The sequence below is a fragment of the Dipodomys merriami genome, unplaced genomic scaffold (assembly GCF_024711535.1).
Source record: "Dipodomys merriami isolate MVZ:Mamm:240054 unplaced genomic scaffold, mDipMer1.0.p SCAF_10, whole genome shotgun sequence".
Classification (NCBI taxonomy): Eukaryota; Metazoa; Chordata; class Mammalia; order Rodentia; family Heteromyidae; genus Dipodomys; species Dipodomys merriami.
The window spans coordinates 18,725,755-18,741,767 of NW_027202271.1; the positions used below are offsets into that span (position 1 = coordinate 18,725,755).

Sequence of the window (16,013 nt, forward strand, 5' to 3'; positions counted from 1 at the left end):
GCCTTGCATCTTGTATATACATTTATCTAATATGGGGAGGGGAAGGGGAATAACAAAATGCTGAAACAAGGACACAGGATGACCCTTCACAACAATGATACTCACAAGACACAAAGTTGGAAATGAACTTTATAAATTTGGGGAGGGGGGAAGAAGGGGGTTATGGGAGAGGGAAGGGATAGTAGGGGATAAACAAAGAAGGGGGTGAAAATGCTCAACAAGAAATGTATTCATCACTTTATTGATGTAACTGTAACCCCTCTGTACAGCATCTTCATAAGAAAATGAATTTTAAAACAAAATTAATAAAACTGAAATATACCACACAAAACAGATCAAAGAGGCAAGAACAAGAACCACATGAGCATCTCATTAGAAGCATAAAAAGCATTTGACAAGATCCAACAACCATTTATGAAAGCTCTGGAGAAACTAGGAATTCATGGAACATTCTTCAATATAATAAAGGCTGTACATGACAAATTTATGGCTGACATCATTCTTAATGGTGAAACATTAAAAACATTTCCTCTCAAATAAGGAATGGAAAAGGATGTCCATTCTCTCCATTCCTCTTTAATATAGTACTGGATTCCTATGAAGAGCAAGGAAGAGAAAAATGTACAGGGAATCCAAATAGGGAAAAGAAAGTAAAAGTAATAGTCTTTGCAGAAGACATGTTCTTAAAGTTAAGAAACTTATAGATCCTCCTCCCAGTTACTTGGGCTGAATTGAAACCTTGAGCAAATAACAGATCATAAAACTCATCAAGAAATTCAGTAGCTTTTCTATGTGCTAGCAATGAGTAGAATGAGTGAAATCAGGAAAGCAGATCCATTTTTAGTAGCCTCAAAAAATACCTAGGAATTAACTTAAACAAAGATGTGGAAGACCTCTATGATGAAAACTTGAAAGTCTGAAAAGAAATCAAAGCAGAATTCAAATGGAAAAATCTTCCATGCTTCTGAATCAGAAGTATTAACATTGTGAAAATAGTACTAGTGCCCAAAGCCAAACAAATCCAATGCAATACCCATCAAATCCCAGCAATAAAAAAAACTCATATGGCGTAATAAAAGACCCTAAATGGCAAAAACAATCCTTAGCAGGAAGATCGGTGTTTTGAGGAATGTCAATACCAAACTTCAATGAGTATTACAAATCTGTAGTAATAAAAATAGCTTGGAACTGGCATAAGAATAGACCTAGGGATCTATGGAATAGAATAGAAGACCCAGCAATGAATCCAGAGACCTATAACCACCTAATATTTAAGAAGGGAGCCCAAGACACAGGATGGACAAAAACAGCCTCTTCAACAAATGGTGTTGGCACAATTGGCTATACACTTTCAGACACGGAAGCTGACCCATTGCAGCAGAATCAGTACCACATGGATCAAAGGTAAGGGTAGATACCATGAACATATTACAAGAAAGGATAGAGTAAACACTAGGACTCCTGGGCACATATTGAAATTTCCTCAGTAATGATCCAGAATCACAAGTCAAAAAAGCCTGGATAAATGGTATTGCCACAAACTGAAGAACTTCTGTTTGGCAAAGGACATAGCTAGCAAAGTAAATAGAAATCCCACAGAATGAGAGAAGATCTTTACTAGTTTTGCATCTGAAAAAGGCCTCCTATCTAAAATATATTTAGAGTTCAAAAAGTTAAACTCTCCTAAGACAAACCCTCAAAGGAAGAAGAGCCCAATTAATAAATGGGCCAATGTCTTAAAGAGAGACTTATCAGAAGAAGAAGTAAGAATGGCCATACATGCATGAAGAGACGTTTAACATCTCTAGCCATAAACAAATGCAAATCAAGACAACATTCACCAAGTCTGAACTGAATATATCAGCAATCCATATTCATTGCACCATTCTTTACCATAGCCAAAATATAGAATCAACTCAGATGCCCCTCAATGGACAAATGGATCAAGAGAATGTGATACACACACACACACACACACACACACACACACACACACACACACACACACACACACACACACACACACACAGAATGAAATTCTATGCTTCCATACTGCCCCATTTAAAAGGAAATGGAAAGAACTGGAAAAACATATTATATTGTGTTATATCATAGATGGGAAACAAATATTATTTAGGGCATAAGACAAAATAAAAGAAATCTGGGAAATATATTGAAAGACCAGTTAATAAAAACAAAAGAAGTATTAAATTAAAGGTTTAAAATTTGGAAATTCAAATTGCTGAAAAATTCTCTACAGTCAATAAAAGGCCTTTTTATCAAAGACTTAAGAGCCAACCAAAATTGTAAAGTTTGTTTTTCGACATATTGACTTGTACGTCTCATTGTTGCAATGGGTCCACCTGTATCCCTATTTAAAGGATTTGTTTTTTCCCTTCTCCTCCACAAATTACACCAACATCAAATATAGTGAAAGCAGAGATTATACCGTGGGGGAGGGACATACAAAGCAACAAGGAAATCATCTTATGAATATGTTAGAAACAATCGCATGAAAGAAAAAACATTTGAATACTTATCTTGGGGTTCATTTCACCTAACATCAACTAATCTATGGCTAGAGAAGTTGAGCATATCTTCATGTGTCTACTGGCCATTCTTATTTCCTGAGAAGTTTCTCATGGCATGATCCTATAAATCTCAAGCTCCCAACCAAGTGCCCTATGGCACCTCTTTCCAGGCCATCCTTGCTTTTATGGTGTCTGCTGAGAAGTCTGAGGTAATTCTGATTGGGTTACCTTTATATGTGATTGTTCTCTTCTCCCTGGCAGCTTTAAGAATTCTTTCTTTAGTGTCAATTGAGCAGGTATGGATTATAATGGTGGGATGACCCGTTCTGGTCTGGTCTATTTGGGGTAATTTGTGGAGGGGAAGTGAAAAAACAAATCGTTTAAAAAGGGATACAGGCGGACCCAATGCAACAATGAGATGCATAAGTAGTTATGTCGAAAAACGAACTTCACAACTTTGGCTGGGGGTGGGGAGGGTAGGAGCATGTAGGATTGGAGAATTTGGGGTGGGGTGAGAGATGGGAAGGGATGGGAAGGGGAAACAAAGTAGGAGGCTACAATGCTTGATAAGAAATGTACTCAGTACCTTGCCCATGTAATTGTAACCCCTCTGTACAGAATTTTCACAATTAAAAAAAATTTAAAAAAGAAAAAAATCAGTATTATAATCAAAAAGAATTTACTATTTTCATGTATAAACAAAACTACTGTGATTGGATGGATTTCAAAGCATGTTTAATAAATAGAATATCTGTCCTCCCCCCCCCCCCCCCCCCCCCGCCAAAAAAAAGCTTCTTGTATCTGGAGGGCATGTTCTTTTGTATATTTGGAAGTTCTCTGCTAGGATTAGCAGAATGTATTTCCTAATCCATTGGCTTCTTTCTCCAGGTCCTCTTATATACTTATTATTCTCAAATCAGGCTCTCTGAATGTATCCTGTATTTCCTGCAGTGATCTGTTATGCTTCTTAGTTTTGTTATGCATATTTGTGTGCTCTTTCTCTATGGAGTCTAAACTGTTTCAGCCTCTGGTATTCTTTCTTTGGCCTCCTCTATTCTACTTTCAAGGCTTTTTTTACTTTGGTGTTTATCACTTCCTTCTTGCTGGTCTTTCTAAAGAGTGGCCAACTCTTTATTAAGGTTTTCTTTTGGGCCTTGAATAGATTGCTTTACCTCTTGGAGTTGGTTATCAGACTTTTCTTTCCACTCCTTAATCTGGGTTCGTATGTTTATTTTTTTTTTTTATTATACTCTTTCTCCCTCTGCTGGAGTTCCTTTCTCTTTTTATTTGTGGAGGCCATGAAGTCATCTAGTAGCTTCTGGTTGGCCTCATCATGTTCTCTGATAACTCTATGCAGGGTGTCCAATTTTTCATTCAGCAGGCTTACTAGTCATGCTTTTAATCTATCTTGATTATTATTCTCAACGTTATTCTGGGACTGTTCTGTAGCTTGTTTATATGGAGATGGTGTTGGGATTTGTTGATTGGCCATGATTTTTGTGTTTCTGCAGTTAGTTCTACCCATTTGGAGAAAAGAACCACACTGGTACAACAGTGGGACAGTCTTTTAGGACCGGAGGCAACCCAGTGTTATGTAGAGGTATAGATCTTAGGGTTTCAGAGTTATGGGTAGGTGTTTTCCTATTTAGGTCTCTTTTTCTTTGCTTGGAGAGGGATATTGTGGCTTCGGGGTTGAGATTATGTATAGTTGTAACTATTGAAGCAATCTGGATTTGGCTGATAAGTAGTCTGCTCCTGAGAGATAACAAGATGGGGTCTTTGTACTCAAAATAGTCAAATGGAACCAATTTTGTAGTCAAAGATAGAACCAACTGTAAGTTGTGTCAGATATAATCCAATAAGGATCAAAGGACTGGAGTAGATGGAGAAGTGAAGGGTTAGGATTGGACAGAAATGAATTTAAGTTCAGAAGAGAACTAAGGTATGAGGGTAAGAACAGCTTAGGGGAGGGGTGTATGTAGTATGAGGAGATTAAAGACCTTGTTACCCAGTGAAGAGGTGGAAAATAATTCAAAGATAGATTAGGTAGGGAGTAGCTTAGAGATCTAGATGAAGATAAGAAAAAGAAGTTATAGATAAGTATATTTCGGAGACTTGTTGATATTAGAAAAGCATTATTCAGATATTATTGGAAAGTCATTTAATCAATTAACTCCTGACATTATTGTTTACAAACATAGAAGGAGGCCTTACTCTGTGTATAGAACTATACAGGTCAGCTCTGATGGAGTAGTAGTATAATGTGGAGAGAATGGAGAAGGGGAGAGTGAGAGAAAAAGAAAGAAAAATCTTACAAGTTAGGAAATTGGAAGTGGAAGAACAAAACAAATAATGATGAATCATAGAAGGTTGAAGTGGAATGGCAAATCCTAAAGTAGCTAGGATTACACATATGGGACAATGACTATTGGCTTTTTCCTTTTGTTTTGTTTTTTATTTATTTGTCTTTGAGGGTAAGGAGAGGGTCACAGAAATGATGGCAGTAGCATTCAGTAAAAAGTATGGTGGAAATGAACTCTATAACTTGTGGTGAGGTTGGGAGGAAAAACCTGGGAGAGAGTGAGGGAAGGTGTGACATTGTCCAAAAGAAATGTACCCCTTTATCTGACTGATATAACTGCAAGCCCTCTGTACAGCACCTTTACAACAACAATAAAAATACATTAAGAAAATAGAAGCAATGGAACTATAAACTCACACCTGATGATTGATAGCCTAGAGCATTCTAAGGAAAGGAGAAGAAACAGGGAACTTATATGTCTTGTGGCATTTTAGGTGCGTCCCTGCTCTATGTTTAAAACCACTTTCCTTTGTGGCAAAACAACAGGAAACAATACCAAACTCAATATAACTTCAGTGTTAGAACCAACCAAGTTTCCAAGTTGCAATTCTTAATATCTCTAAGCTAAAGATGGAGTAGGAGAGAATTCTCTACCTTCAAAAGGTTTGTCATCAATTCTCTTATTTAAAGACTGTAATGATTTTCATGTTGACAAAAATGATTTCTTTAGTGCCAAACCCAAGTTGGAAGGACTCTGTCATCATCTTGAAATAACACTGAATACTGGTTTCTCCTTTGAGTGACAATTCTCACTGATTGCACTGGACAGAATTGTTGGTGCATCAGGTGGAGAAAGAGATGGCTTTCTCTGCCACTCTGAAAAAAAAAGAGCAGCAACGAAATACAATTGTGAGGCAGTGTCTTCGCAAGGAACTTGTGCCACCACAGGAATGAGCTACATCATTACAGATCTCTATGTCAACTATTTACCTGCATTTTTTGCTCAAGTCAGCATCATGAAAATCTGAAAAATTCAGAAGATTAAAGCCCCATATTTGTTGCTGGTCCTGTGCCTGTGGACCTCAGAAGTGCAGCCTGGCTCCTAATTGTCTGCTCTGTCTGAACACTAGATGTTGTTTTTTTTCTTCACTTCTTTAGTTAATTCCTAGGTATTTTATCTTTTGTGGGTATATTCCAAAAGGAGTTGCTTTCCTGATTTCAGCTGTGCTCTTCTCATTAGTGGCATACAGAAAAGCCATTGATTTTTGAGGGTTAATTTTGTGTCCTGCTACTTTGCCAACATTTCAGATCAGCTTCAGTAACATGGGAGTGGAGTCCATGGAGTTCTTTAAAAACAAGATCATGTCATCTGCAAAGAGGGAGTGTTTGACTTCATCTTTCCCTATTTGGATCCAATTTATGTTTGTATCTTGTCCTATTGCTTTAGCTAGGCATTCTAATAGCAAGTTAAAGAGGCGTGGAGAGAGTGGACATCCTTGTCTTGTTTCTGAGTTTAGAGGAAATGGCTTTAGCTTTTCACCATTAAGTATAATGCTGGCTGTAGGTTTGTCATACATAACCTTTATTGTATTGAGAAATGTTTCCTGGATTCCTAGCTTCATAAAGTGGTGTTGGATCTTGTCAAATTCATTTTCTGCTTCTATTGACATAGTCATGTGGTTCTTATCATGATTCTTGTTTATGTAATGAATTATATTAATTGATTTGCATATAATGAACCAGTTTTGCATCCCTGTCATGAATCCTGTTTGTATACATATAGGATAAGCTTATCAGATCAGCTGAAAAGCTTAAAGCCCTGTACATATGATCATATATGATGATTCTAATTGAACTGAACCCCAAGATATGGACACAAGTGTTCTGTATTTATTATTATCAGTTTAAATGTACTATGTGATTTTTGTTGTTGTTGTTGTTTCCTTTGTGTGTTTGTTCCCCTAGGACATATCCACTGTTGTCACTGTACTTGATTTTGGTACCCTGCATCTTGTATATACATTTTTCTAATCTGAGGAGGGGAAGGGGAATAATGAAACATAGGATAACCTATTCAAACACAGATACCCACAGGACAGTAAATGGAAATTAACTTTACAACTTTGGGCAGGGGTTGGGTAGGAGAGGTGGGTAGGAGTGTGGGAGGTGGGGAGGGAAAGCATAGTGGAACAACAACAACAAGGGGGAAACAAGGACACAGGATGGCTCCTTGCAACAATGATACCCACAAGACAGTATATTGGAAATGAACTTTACATCTTTGGGTGGTGGTGGGGGAAGAGTAACGCAGGTAGGGAGGGAAGGGATAGTGGGAGGACAACAAGGGAAAGGGTAACAATGTGTGACAAGGTATGCACTCATTCTGTTACTCATGTAACTGTAACCCCTCTGTACAGAATCTTTACAATTTACAACAAAAAAGAAAGGACAGGGCTATGGTGTGATGTCTAAAACCAAAGCAAGCAAATGTAAAGTCCTGTTAACCAAAAACTGCAGAGGTGTTTAAATACAAGTCTTTGTGTAGAATGGATTGTCTAAGCAACGTAAAGTCCAGTAATTCATAATAAAGAAAAACATGTATGATGAAACCCACAATAACTATTTATTTGAAAGCAGATTAATGTGATTAGAGATTAGAAGCTACAAGTGCAGGGGTGGGGGTTGGTTGAATCAAATCAAATGAAAGTAAGTTCAGGTCCAGTCCTGAAGAACAAATCTTGATGATGAAAATGTTTTCATTTTGGCTCCCACAGAGCTACCCATATTTGGTATATATATTTTTAACATATCCTGAAAATAAATAAAACAATGTATAGAGGTTATTAATAAGCATGAAGTCTGTGTTCTCAGAATCTTGGAATATGAATGTAGACTAGCAAACACAAAATGCTATTTAGTTTACAGGAGTCACCTTGAAAGGAAAGCAGAGATGAATGCAGCATTGGAAAATGGACTTCAGTGCTGATGAAGTTCCAATTTCCCAAAGTTGTCCTGAATAGCTCACAGAGGAGTCTACCTGCAGAAGTCTCATTATCAAAACTTTTGTATTTCCTTAATGATTCCCAGCGATAACAGGGTTTTAAATTAAAACCCTGTTTTAATTTCTCCATCTTGCATGCAAGATGGAGAAGTGTTATCCTTCTAACAATTTCTTCCAAGGTTAACCTTTGTCAAATGCCATTATTACAGCAAGGATACAGTGTAAATTAACAATCAATCAACTTCAACTTCTTGGCTCCTTGGAAATTAGTATATTAACTTGAATCAGAACAGAAGGAGTTAAGGGAGCCATAGGAAGAAAGGAAACGTTTATTTCTGCTACACTTTCTTCCCCATAGCATTTCCTGAGGCAGGAAAAATGGGAGAAGGTCTAAGTATGAAGATTGACATAAAACAAAGCCTCATGTAAAGGAAATCTTCTCACTATATATGTGTGTGTGTGTGTGTGTGTGTGTGTGTGTGTGTGTGTGTGTGTGTGTGTGTGTGTGTGTGTGTGTGTGTGTGTGTGTGTATCGATATATCTGGGAAATAAGAAGCAGTTACGGGAGAGTAATCTGTGATTGGCTCATCTGAGGAAGATTTGAAATATTCCTGTCAGGTACAGCTTCCTCTCTTCCTCAGATAATAACATGTGTCCCACTCATTATTGGACACACATTATTTTGTTATGAAATCATCTCTGCATTCCCGTTTTTTAGTGACTCACATTTTTGACCTTCCTATAAACATCCATCATTCCCCATTCTTTTTGTCACATGTAGTTGTTGAGAGACAAATATGTTGAAGCCTCCTTCCTTGGGCAGTGACATTGACAGAGAAGATAGGCAATCTTCTTACCATATATGTCTTGGGTATAAGAAGCATCCTCAGAAGGGTCATCTTTGGTGGACTCATCTGAGGAAGATTTGAAATATTTCTGTCAGGTACAGCATCCTCTCTCCTTCAGATAATAACATGTGTCCCACTCAGTATTGGACACACATTATTTTGTTATAAAATTAACTATGCATTCCCGTTGTTTAGTGACTCACATCTTTGACCTTCTTATAAAATCCATCATTCCCCATTCTTTTTGTCACATGTATTTGTTGAGAGACAAATATGTTGAAACCTCCCTCCTTGGGCAGTGACATTGACAGAGAAGATAGGCAATCTTCTTACCATATATGTCGGTATAAGAAGCATCCTCAGTAGGATCACCTGTGGTGGACTCATCTGAGGAAGATTTGAAATATTTCTGTAAGGTACAGCATTCTCTCTCCTTCAGATAATAACATGTGTCCCGCTCAGTATTGCACACAATTGTTTTGTTATAAACTCATCTCTGCATTCCCGTTGTTTAGTGACTCACATCTTTGACCTTCCTATAAATGCCCATCATTCCCCATTCTTTGTGCCATGTTATTTGTTGAGAGACAAATACATGGAAACCTCTCTCCTTGGACATTGACATTGACTGTGGAGATAGTACAATGTTCAAATCCTCCTATTTTCTCTTCCATGAAAAACTGTTTCCAAGAAGGAATATGGGAAGGTACAGTGGACAGTCTTGCTTGTCAACTCAGAGATTGGAAGTGAACATTGACAAATGCCCGTGGTGTAGCAGCACACCTTAGGCATCACTGTCTTCATGATTACAGCATCCTGTAATCCTTCTTAAATTACAACTATAGAATCCATTTCATCTTAATTTAAACCAGTAAAAGTTGCTTTACATTTGACATTAGCCAGGAAATTCTTTCTTCAAATTATTCAAAGATATATATATATATATATGCATATATATATGCATATATATATCAACAATAACCCTAAACAGGGCACTGGAGGTTCTTACTTGCAATTCTATCTACTCAGGTGGCTGAGATCTGAGATCAAGGATCAAAGTGAGGCCTTGACAGGAAATTCTATGAAACTCTTCTGTCTAATTAACTACCATGAAGGCCAGAGGTGGATCTGTGGTTCAAGTGATTGAGTGCATGATCACAAAAGCTCTGGGACAGCAGTCAGGCCCCAGTTCAAGCCCCAGGAGTGACACAAACAATAAAGCAAAACAAAACACACTCAATCCCTCATGTCTGGCCTCACAGCCTTGAACCTTTGGCTAAGGAAAGAGGAATAATAACTATGAATCTGATAACTCTGTGAGAGAGGCTTGCTTCTAGAATTTATAACAATATGTAAGGAAGTGGAGATTACCTAGCTTCAAAGTGAACTAGATTATCAGGAATGCATCTTTCCCTGGGTTTTCTTAGAATCCTATATAAATTAAAATATGCACATGGAAGCTTTCAGGAAGGAGACTGGGAATGAAATGGCCTTAGAAAAGAAGTCGAATGGCAGGACAGGTTTCCAGTAACTATGGTGTCTGATGTAGTCTCTGTTGACATTCTTTTAAAGATTAAAAAAAAGAAGAAAACATTTGAGATGGAAGATTAACTGTGAGTAGTAATGGTCATTTTTATTCTTAAAAGCAGTGTCCCTGAGAGGTCAGACTGAAGACAAATTCTACCTAAACAAGACAACATTGTCCTCTTACACTTCTTGAAATAAGCCACTGATTACCTTCTAGACATTTTTCCTCCTCTTCATTGGTTTCCCCTTTCCCATTGACCCGAATTCATCCCTTCTGAGTATTAACTTCTTAGTGTTTTATTTTGCTGAACTTTGACTTGTGTTTCTGAGGAACTGTCCAGTTTGAGATCTCCTGTGAATCTACTGTATTTCATTAGTTGTGTTTGTATATAATTGCATAGCATCGAAGCCATTTACTTATGACTTTGTAAGCTAAATCTAGCTTCCACATATAGGGGAAAACATGAGTGAAGTGGAAAGGAGGGAGAAATGCAGACAAGAGTTGGATCCATATTCTATAAAGTTGAGAAAAGTAAAGGAAAGTGTGGGTAGGGGAAGGCTAGGTGCGAATGTTGAAAGAAGTGACATTGATTAAGATATATTGTGTTCACTCTTAAATAGCAACTCCTATGACAGTTAATTAAAGATTATAATGAAAGAAAAGGCCTTATAATAACAATAATTGGTACTAGACTGTGTGATTCATACAGAGAAAACATCTGCCTGAATTCAGAAAACAGAACCCAGTGTCATGAGAGCTTAAAACTGGAAGGGAGATGGATCTAGGCTGTGAACAAGAGGTCAGGAAGGTACAGCTTCATGAAAATCTCAAAGTCACTGCCTCACACAATAAGTATTTGCACATTCTTTTACTTACCAGAAGAAACCAGGATAGCAGCAACACCCAGTATTACAAGGAATGCCAAGAACTTCATGGTTCTGAGTTGAAATTTTGAATCACAGTGAAAGTAACTCTGGTACCAGGATAAGACAAGCTACTGACACCAGGACTCTGAACTTAGATTATATATGTTGAGTGCACCAATCAGAAATTTCCAGCTAAGTATCTGGATGAGTAATTCCTGGAGAAGTTAGGTCAGTGTCAACAGAAGAAAGTAGATTAAAACCAGAAGCCCTTTGAAAAGGTCATGAGTTCTCTTCCTTGATCCTGATTATACAGATTTAAGTTCAAGGATGTTTGTGTTCGATGGCAAAAATCCCCCCACTACCTCTTACTCTGGACTTTTAGCTTCAATGTTACAATCTCTTTTGTCAAGTTGGTATGTCCAAGAACCAGTCTTGTTGATATATAAACCACTTCTTCTAAAAATTTAAGTTTATAACATTGTCAGTCAACTAGCTTTTTGCAGAGAATATTTGAAGTAGAGTGGCAACCTCAAAAACCCTTCTGATCCTGGTTGTTCAAGCTGTGAATTCACTTCTGGACATGTGTGGAGGTTCATCTAGCAGATGGATTTCAGCACTAATGAAAGAAAAATCAAATCTGACCTCCCTGCATTTAAGCAATTCTAGTTTAAAGATGCAAAATCCAGTCAGGCACCCAAGGCTCCAGCCTGATGTCATAGGTACTCAGGAGACAATTGGGCAGGAAAATCCTTGAGATCCTTATCTCCACTAAACTATTAAGAAGTCAAAGTGGAGCTGTAGCTATGGAGTATACCATTAGTCTTGAAAGAAGGAAGCACAGGAATATCACACAGGCCCTGAGTTCAATTCCAGAACTGCCACACACCTGTCAAAAGCAAACTCTAAGACAAAGTTGACAGTTAACATTTATAAAAATTAACACATTCATTGAAACAATTTATTCTCTCGACACTACAGGTAGAGCATTGTTCTGTGTCAAACACTATAAAAGAAAAACAGTAGTGGGCAGAAAAATAAAAATTTATCTTTTACCCTATGAGCAACAAAAACAACAAAAAATTTACATTGAATATATACTGTCCAAACACAGTTTATTCAAAAGCTAAAATGTAAAATATGTGAGGCAAAATATTCTCCTATCATAGTCCTTGGAGATGTAGGTGGGTAGACCAATGGTAGAGCACAGAGCATGTTTATGATCTGTACTTAATTCTCATCATTTACACAAAAACAGAATGAAAGAGCAAAAGGAATTAATTCAGGAAAGAAGAGACCTTGGAATGGGATTTCAATCTCAGGAATGGAAGCTGAAAGGGAATTAACGTATACCAACAATTGTGTATGTGATTGTGTGTGTGTGTAATATTAATCTATAACATATTTGGATATTTGCCTTTGTTGTTACTTTCTTTTCTTTATGTCTTGTTTGTTTGAATATACTATAGTCTTTGTTGTTACTTTTGTTTTCTTTACTTATTGGCTCATTTATTTATTTTTATTTTGATAATACTATACAGAAGGGTTACAATTACATGGGCAAGATAATGAGTACATTTCTTATCAAGCATTTCCCCTTCACATCCCTTCACATTCTCTCCTTGCCCCACCCACCAAATTTTCTTCCCCACTCCCCCATGAAAGATGTAAAGTTCGTTTTCGAAATAAGGACTTGTACATCTCAATGTTCCAATGGGTCTACCTGTCTCCCTTTCTGAACAATTTGTTTTTTCCTTTCCCCTCCACAATTTATACCGACAAAATACAGTGAAACAGGGGTTATTCAGTGGGGGAGGACATACAAACAACAAAGAAATAATCTTATAAATGTGTTAGAAACAATCGCATGAAAGAAATAAACATTTGAATACATATCTTAGGGCTCATTTCCCTAACATCAACTTATCTGACCTTTTCTGCTTGACTCAGACATATGCTAGTTTTGTTTTCTTTTGGTATCATTTGTTTAGCTATCTTTGGGAGAGGAAGAAACTGCACAGACATGGAGAGACTACAAGTGATAAAATAACAAAGTGTTAACAGCCCAATTAATAAATATTTAAAGACAGACTTCTCCAAAGAAGAAATAAAAATGGCCAATAGGCACAGGAAGAAATATTCAGCATTTCTGTCCATAAAGGAAATGCAAATCATAACAACATTGAGTTTCCACCTCACCCCAGTTACATTGACCATTTTCAAGAAAACTAATAATTACAGATGCTGTTGTAGATGTGGCCAATAGGGAAGTCTATTAAACTGTCAGTGGGAATATAAACTTGTTCACCAACCATTCTGGAAAGGAGTATAGAGATTCCTCAAAAGACTATTTATAGAGATTCCCTTTAATCCAGCTTTTATCCAGTAGAACACAAACAAGACCATATGAAAGCTACCAACAAAACTATGTTCATTGCAGCATTCTTTACCACATCCAAGAGATGGAAGCAACTCAGATGCCCTTCAGTTGATGAATGGATAAAGAAAATGTGGGAGATATACACAATGGAATTCCATGCATCCACTAGAATGGATGATACTGTACTGTTTGTATTGAATGGAAAGATTTGGAGAAAAGCATAAGAAGTGAAGTTCAGCAGACCTAGAGAAACATAGGTTGTATATTTTATTTTTTCATTTGTGGTAGCCACAATGTGCTTATACTTCGAAAAGTAAGTACACTGGATATGAAAGCAAACACACTGGACCAAGGTAAATTATACAGATCTGTATGCATTCACACACAGTGAAATCAAAGGAAGATATTCTTAGAAGAGGATCACAAGGGCAAAGTAGCTGTGTGCATTTAAGAACTTATAATTTTTTTATTTTTTATTAATAAGTTTTTTTAATTGTGAGAATATCGTACAGAGTTGTTACAATTACATCAGCAAGGAAATGAGTACATTTCTTATCAAGCATTGTTGCCTGCTCCTTTGTTTCCTGTTACCATTAAAATAAATTATATTGAAATGGACTTATGAAAATAAGAGGTTTTGCTTTGGTGTAGTTTTTGGTTTGTTTACTTTTTTTCTGCTGGTGTTGGGGCTTGAACTCAGCACCTCCATGTTATCGCTTAACTTCTACTCAAGGCTAATACTCTACCAATTGAGCCACAGCACCACTTGAAGCCTTTTTTTGAATAGCTTATTGGAGATGAGAGTCTCATGGACTGTACTCGCCTGGCTGGGTTTGAACAGAGATCTTGAGATCTCAGCCTACTGAGTAACAAGGATTATGGGGTTATGAGACACTGACACTATCTTTTCCTTTTCTTTTGTTTGTTCAGTTAATTCTCTTTGGGAGAGTCAGGAGGGGGCCACAGAAATGGTGCAAAAGGGTGAATACTGAAGCAGTAGTATTAGCGAGACAGTAAGTTGAAAATGAATTATATAGTGTGGGTGAGAATGGGAGGAAAAACTGGGAGAGAGTGAGAGGAAGGTTGCCGTTGGCAAAAGAAATGTACTCCTTTATCTGCTTATATAACTGCAACCCCTCTGTACATCACCTTTATATGAACAATAAAAATACATTGAGAAAAGGAAAAGCCAAAGGAAAAGAAAAGAAACAGGGAACACATGGGCATAATAGCATTTCAGGTGTCTCTACTGTAGGTCTTGGTGCTTCAGTGGCATACATTTGAAATTATTGAAACTGTTAAATAAAAACAATATGGAAGCAAAACCTAACTTGATATCATATCCAAGTTTTAGAATCAACCGGGTCCCCCAACTTCAATGCTGAATTTCTGTATGGAAAAATTGAGTAGTAGGAAAATCTCTACATTCAAATGGTATGTCCTCAGTTATCACATTGAGAGACTTGAATTATTTTCATCTTGGCAAAAATGATGTCTTTTGTGCTAAACCCACATTGGAAGGACTCTGTCATTTTCTTGAAATAACACTGAAAATTGTTTTCTCTTTTTATTGACAATTCTCACTTAAAGCATTTGCCACAATTATTGGTGAGTAAGAGAAAGTAGTGATATTTAGATAGGTAGATAGTGGATTTCTCTGACTCGCTTCTTTTTTTTAAAAAATAACAAACTCTAATGAGTATTAATATTTATCTAGGAACTTGCACCAGCATTGGATTGAGATGCTATATTACAACAGAACTCTACCTAAACAATTTAACTGCATCTTTTGCCTGACTGAGCACCATGAAAGTCTGAAAAATTCATAATATCCAACACTGGAAATTGTTTCAGGCCCCATGCTCTGAGGCCCTGTTAGGTGCAACTGCATGTTCAGTAACCCAGCTGTTGACTGTCTTGTCTGTCTGAACTCTGGATCTTGTTCTTTGCATCTCCACCTGCTGAGCAGATCCAATCAGACCTAACAGTTCATTTGAGCATCTCAGAGTTTGCTTGCACAAAGAACATCTTTAAGTGTGTCCTCTTTATTCCCATACTTGCTTTGTGGATCTTTTCCCTGAGGCCTAAGGTTTGTACTTATACGTTTATAAGGTTTTGCTCATCCTACACATCTAACTTGTCATGTTTAACCCAGCATGGTTTCTTTCTTCTCACTTATTCCTTTTAAATGAGAGTTTGTAAAAGCAAAAAGGCATGGCTGAAGGAGGAAAAGTTAAGGGCCAACACAACTCTTCATGGAATAATCACTGAAAAGAAGATTAAGGGGCTGGGAAGGTGGCTCACCGGTAGAGTGCTTGCCATGCATGCATGAGGCCCTGGATTTGATTCCTCATCACACACATAAGCAGAAAAAGCTAGAAGTGGCTCTGTGGCTCAAATGGTAGAGTGGTAGCCTTGAGCTGAAGAGCTCACCCTGGCCCAGAGTTCAGGCCCCATGACAAACAAAGAAAAGAAAAGAAAGGAAATGAAGATTTAACAGATGATAGAAGGAAACACTCCTTTTGTAGGCTCTGGTGACCAACTTTTGAAGAATACATAG

At 37.3% G+C, this 16,013-nt stretch overlaps 1 long non-coding RNA gene across 1 annotated transcript; it reads right to left on the reverse strand.

The window, feature by feature from the left end:
• Positions 1 to 7,482: 7,482 nt before the first annotated feature.
• LOC138837242 (uncharacterized) lies at positions 7,483 to 11,178 on the reverse strand. Its single transcript, XR_011375278.1, has 4 exons — positions 11,087 to 11,178; positions 9,016 to 9,069; positions 8,692 to 8,748; positions 7,483 to 7,644 (listed from the first exon to the last, which is right to left on the reverse strand). It is a non-coding gene; the product is annotated as an uncharacterized lncRNA (long non-coding RNA).
• Between the last annotated feature and the right edge of the window lie 4,835 nt (positions 11,179 to 16,013).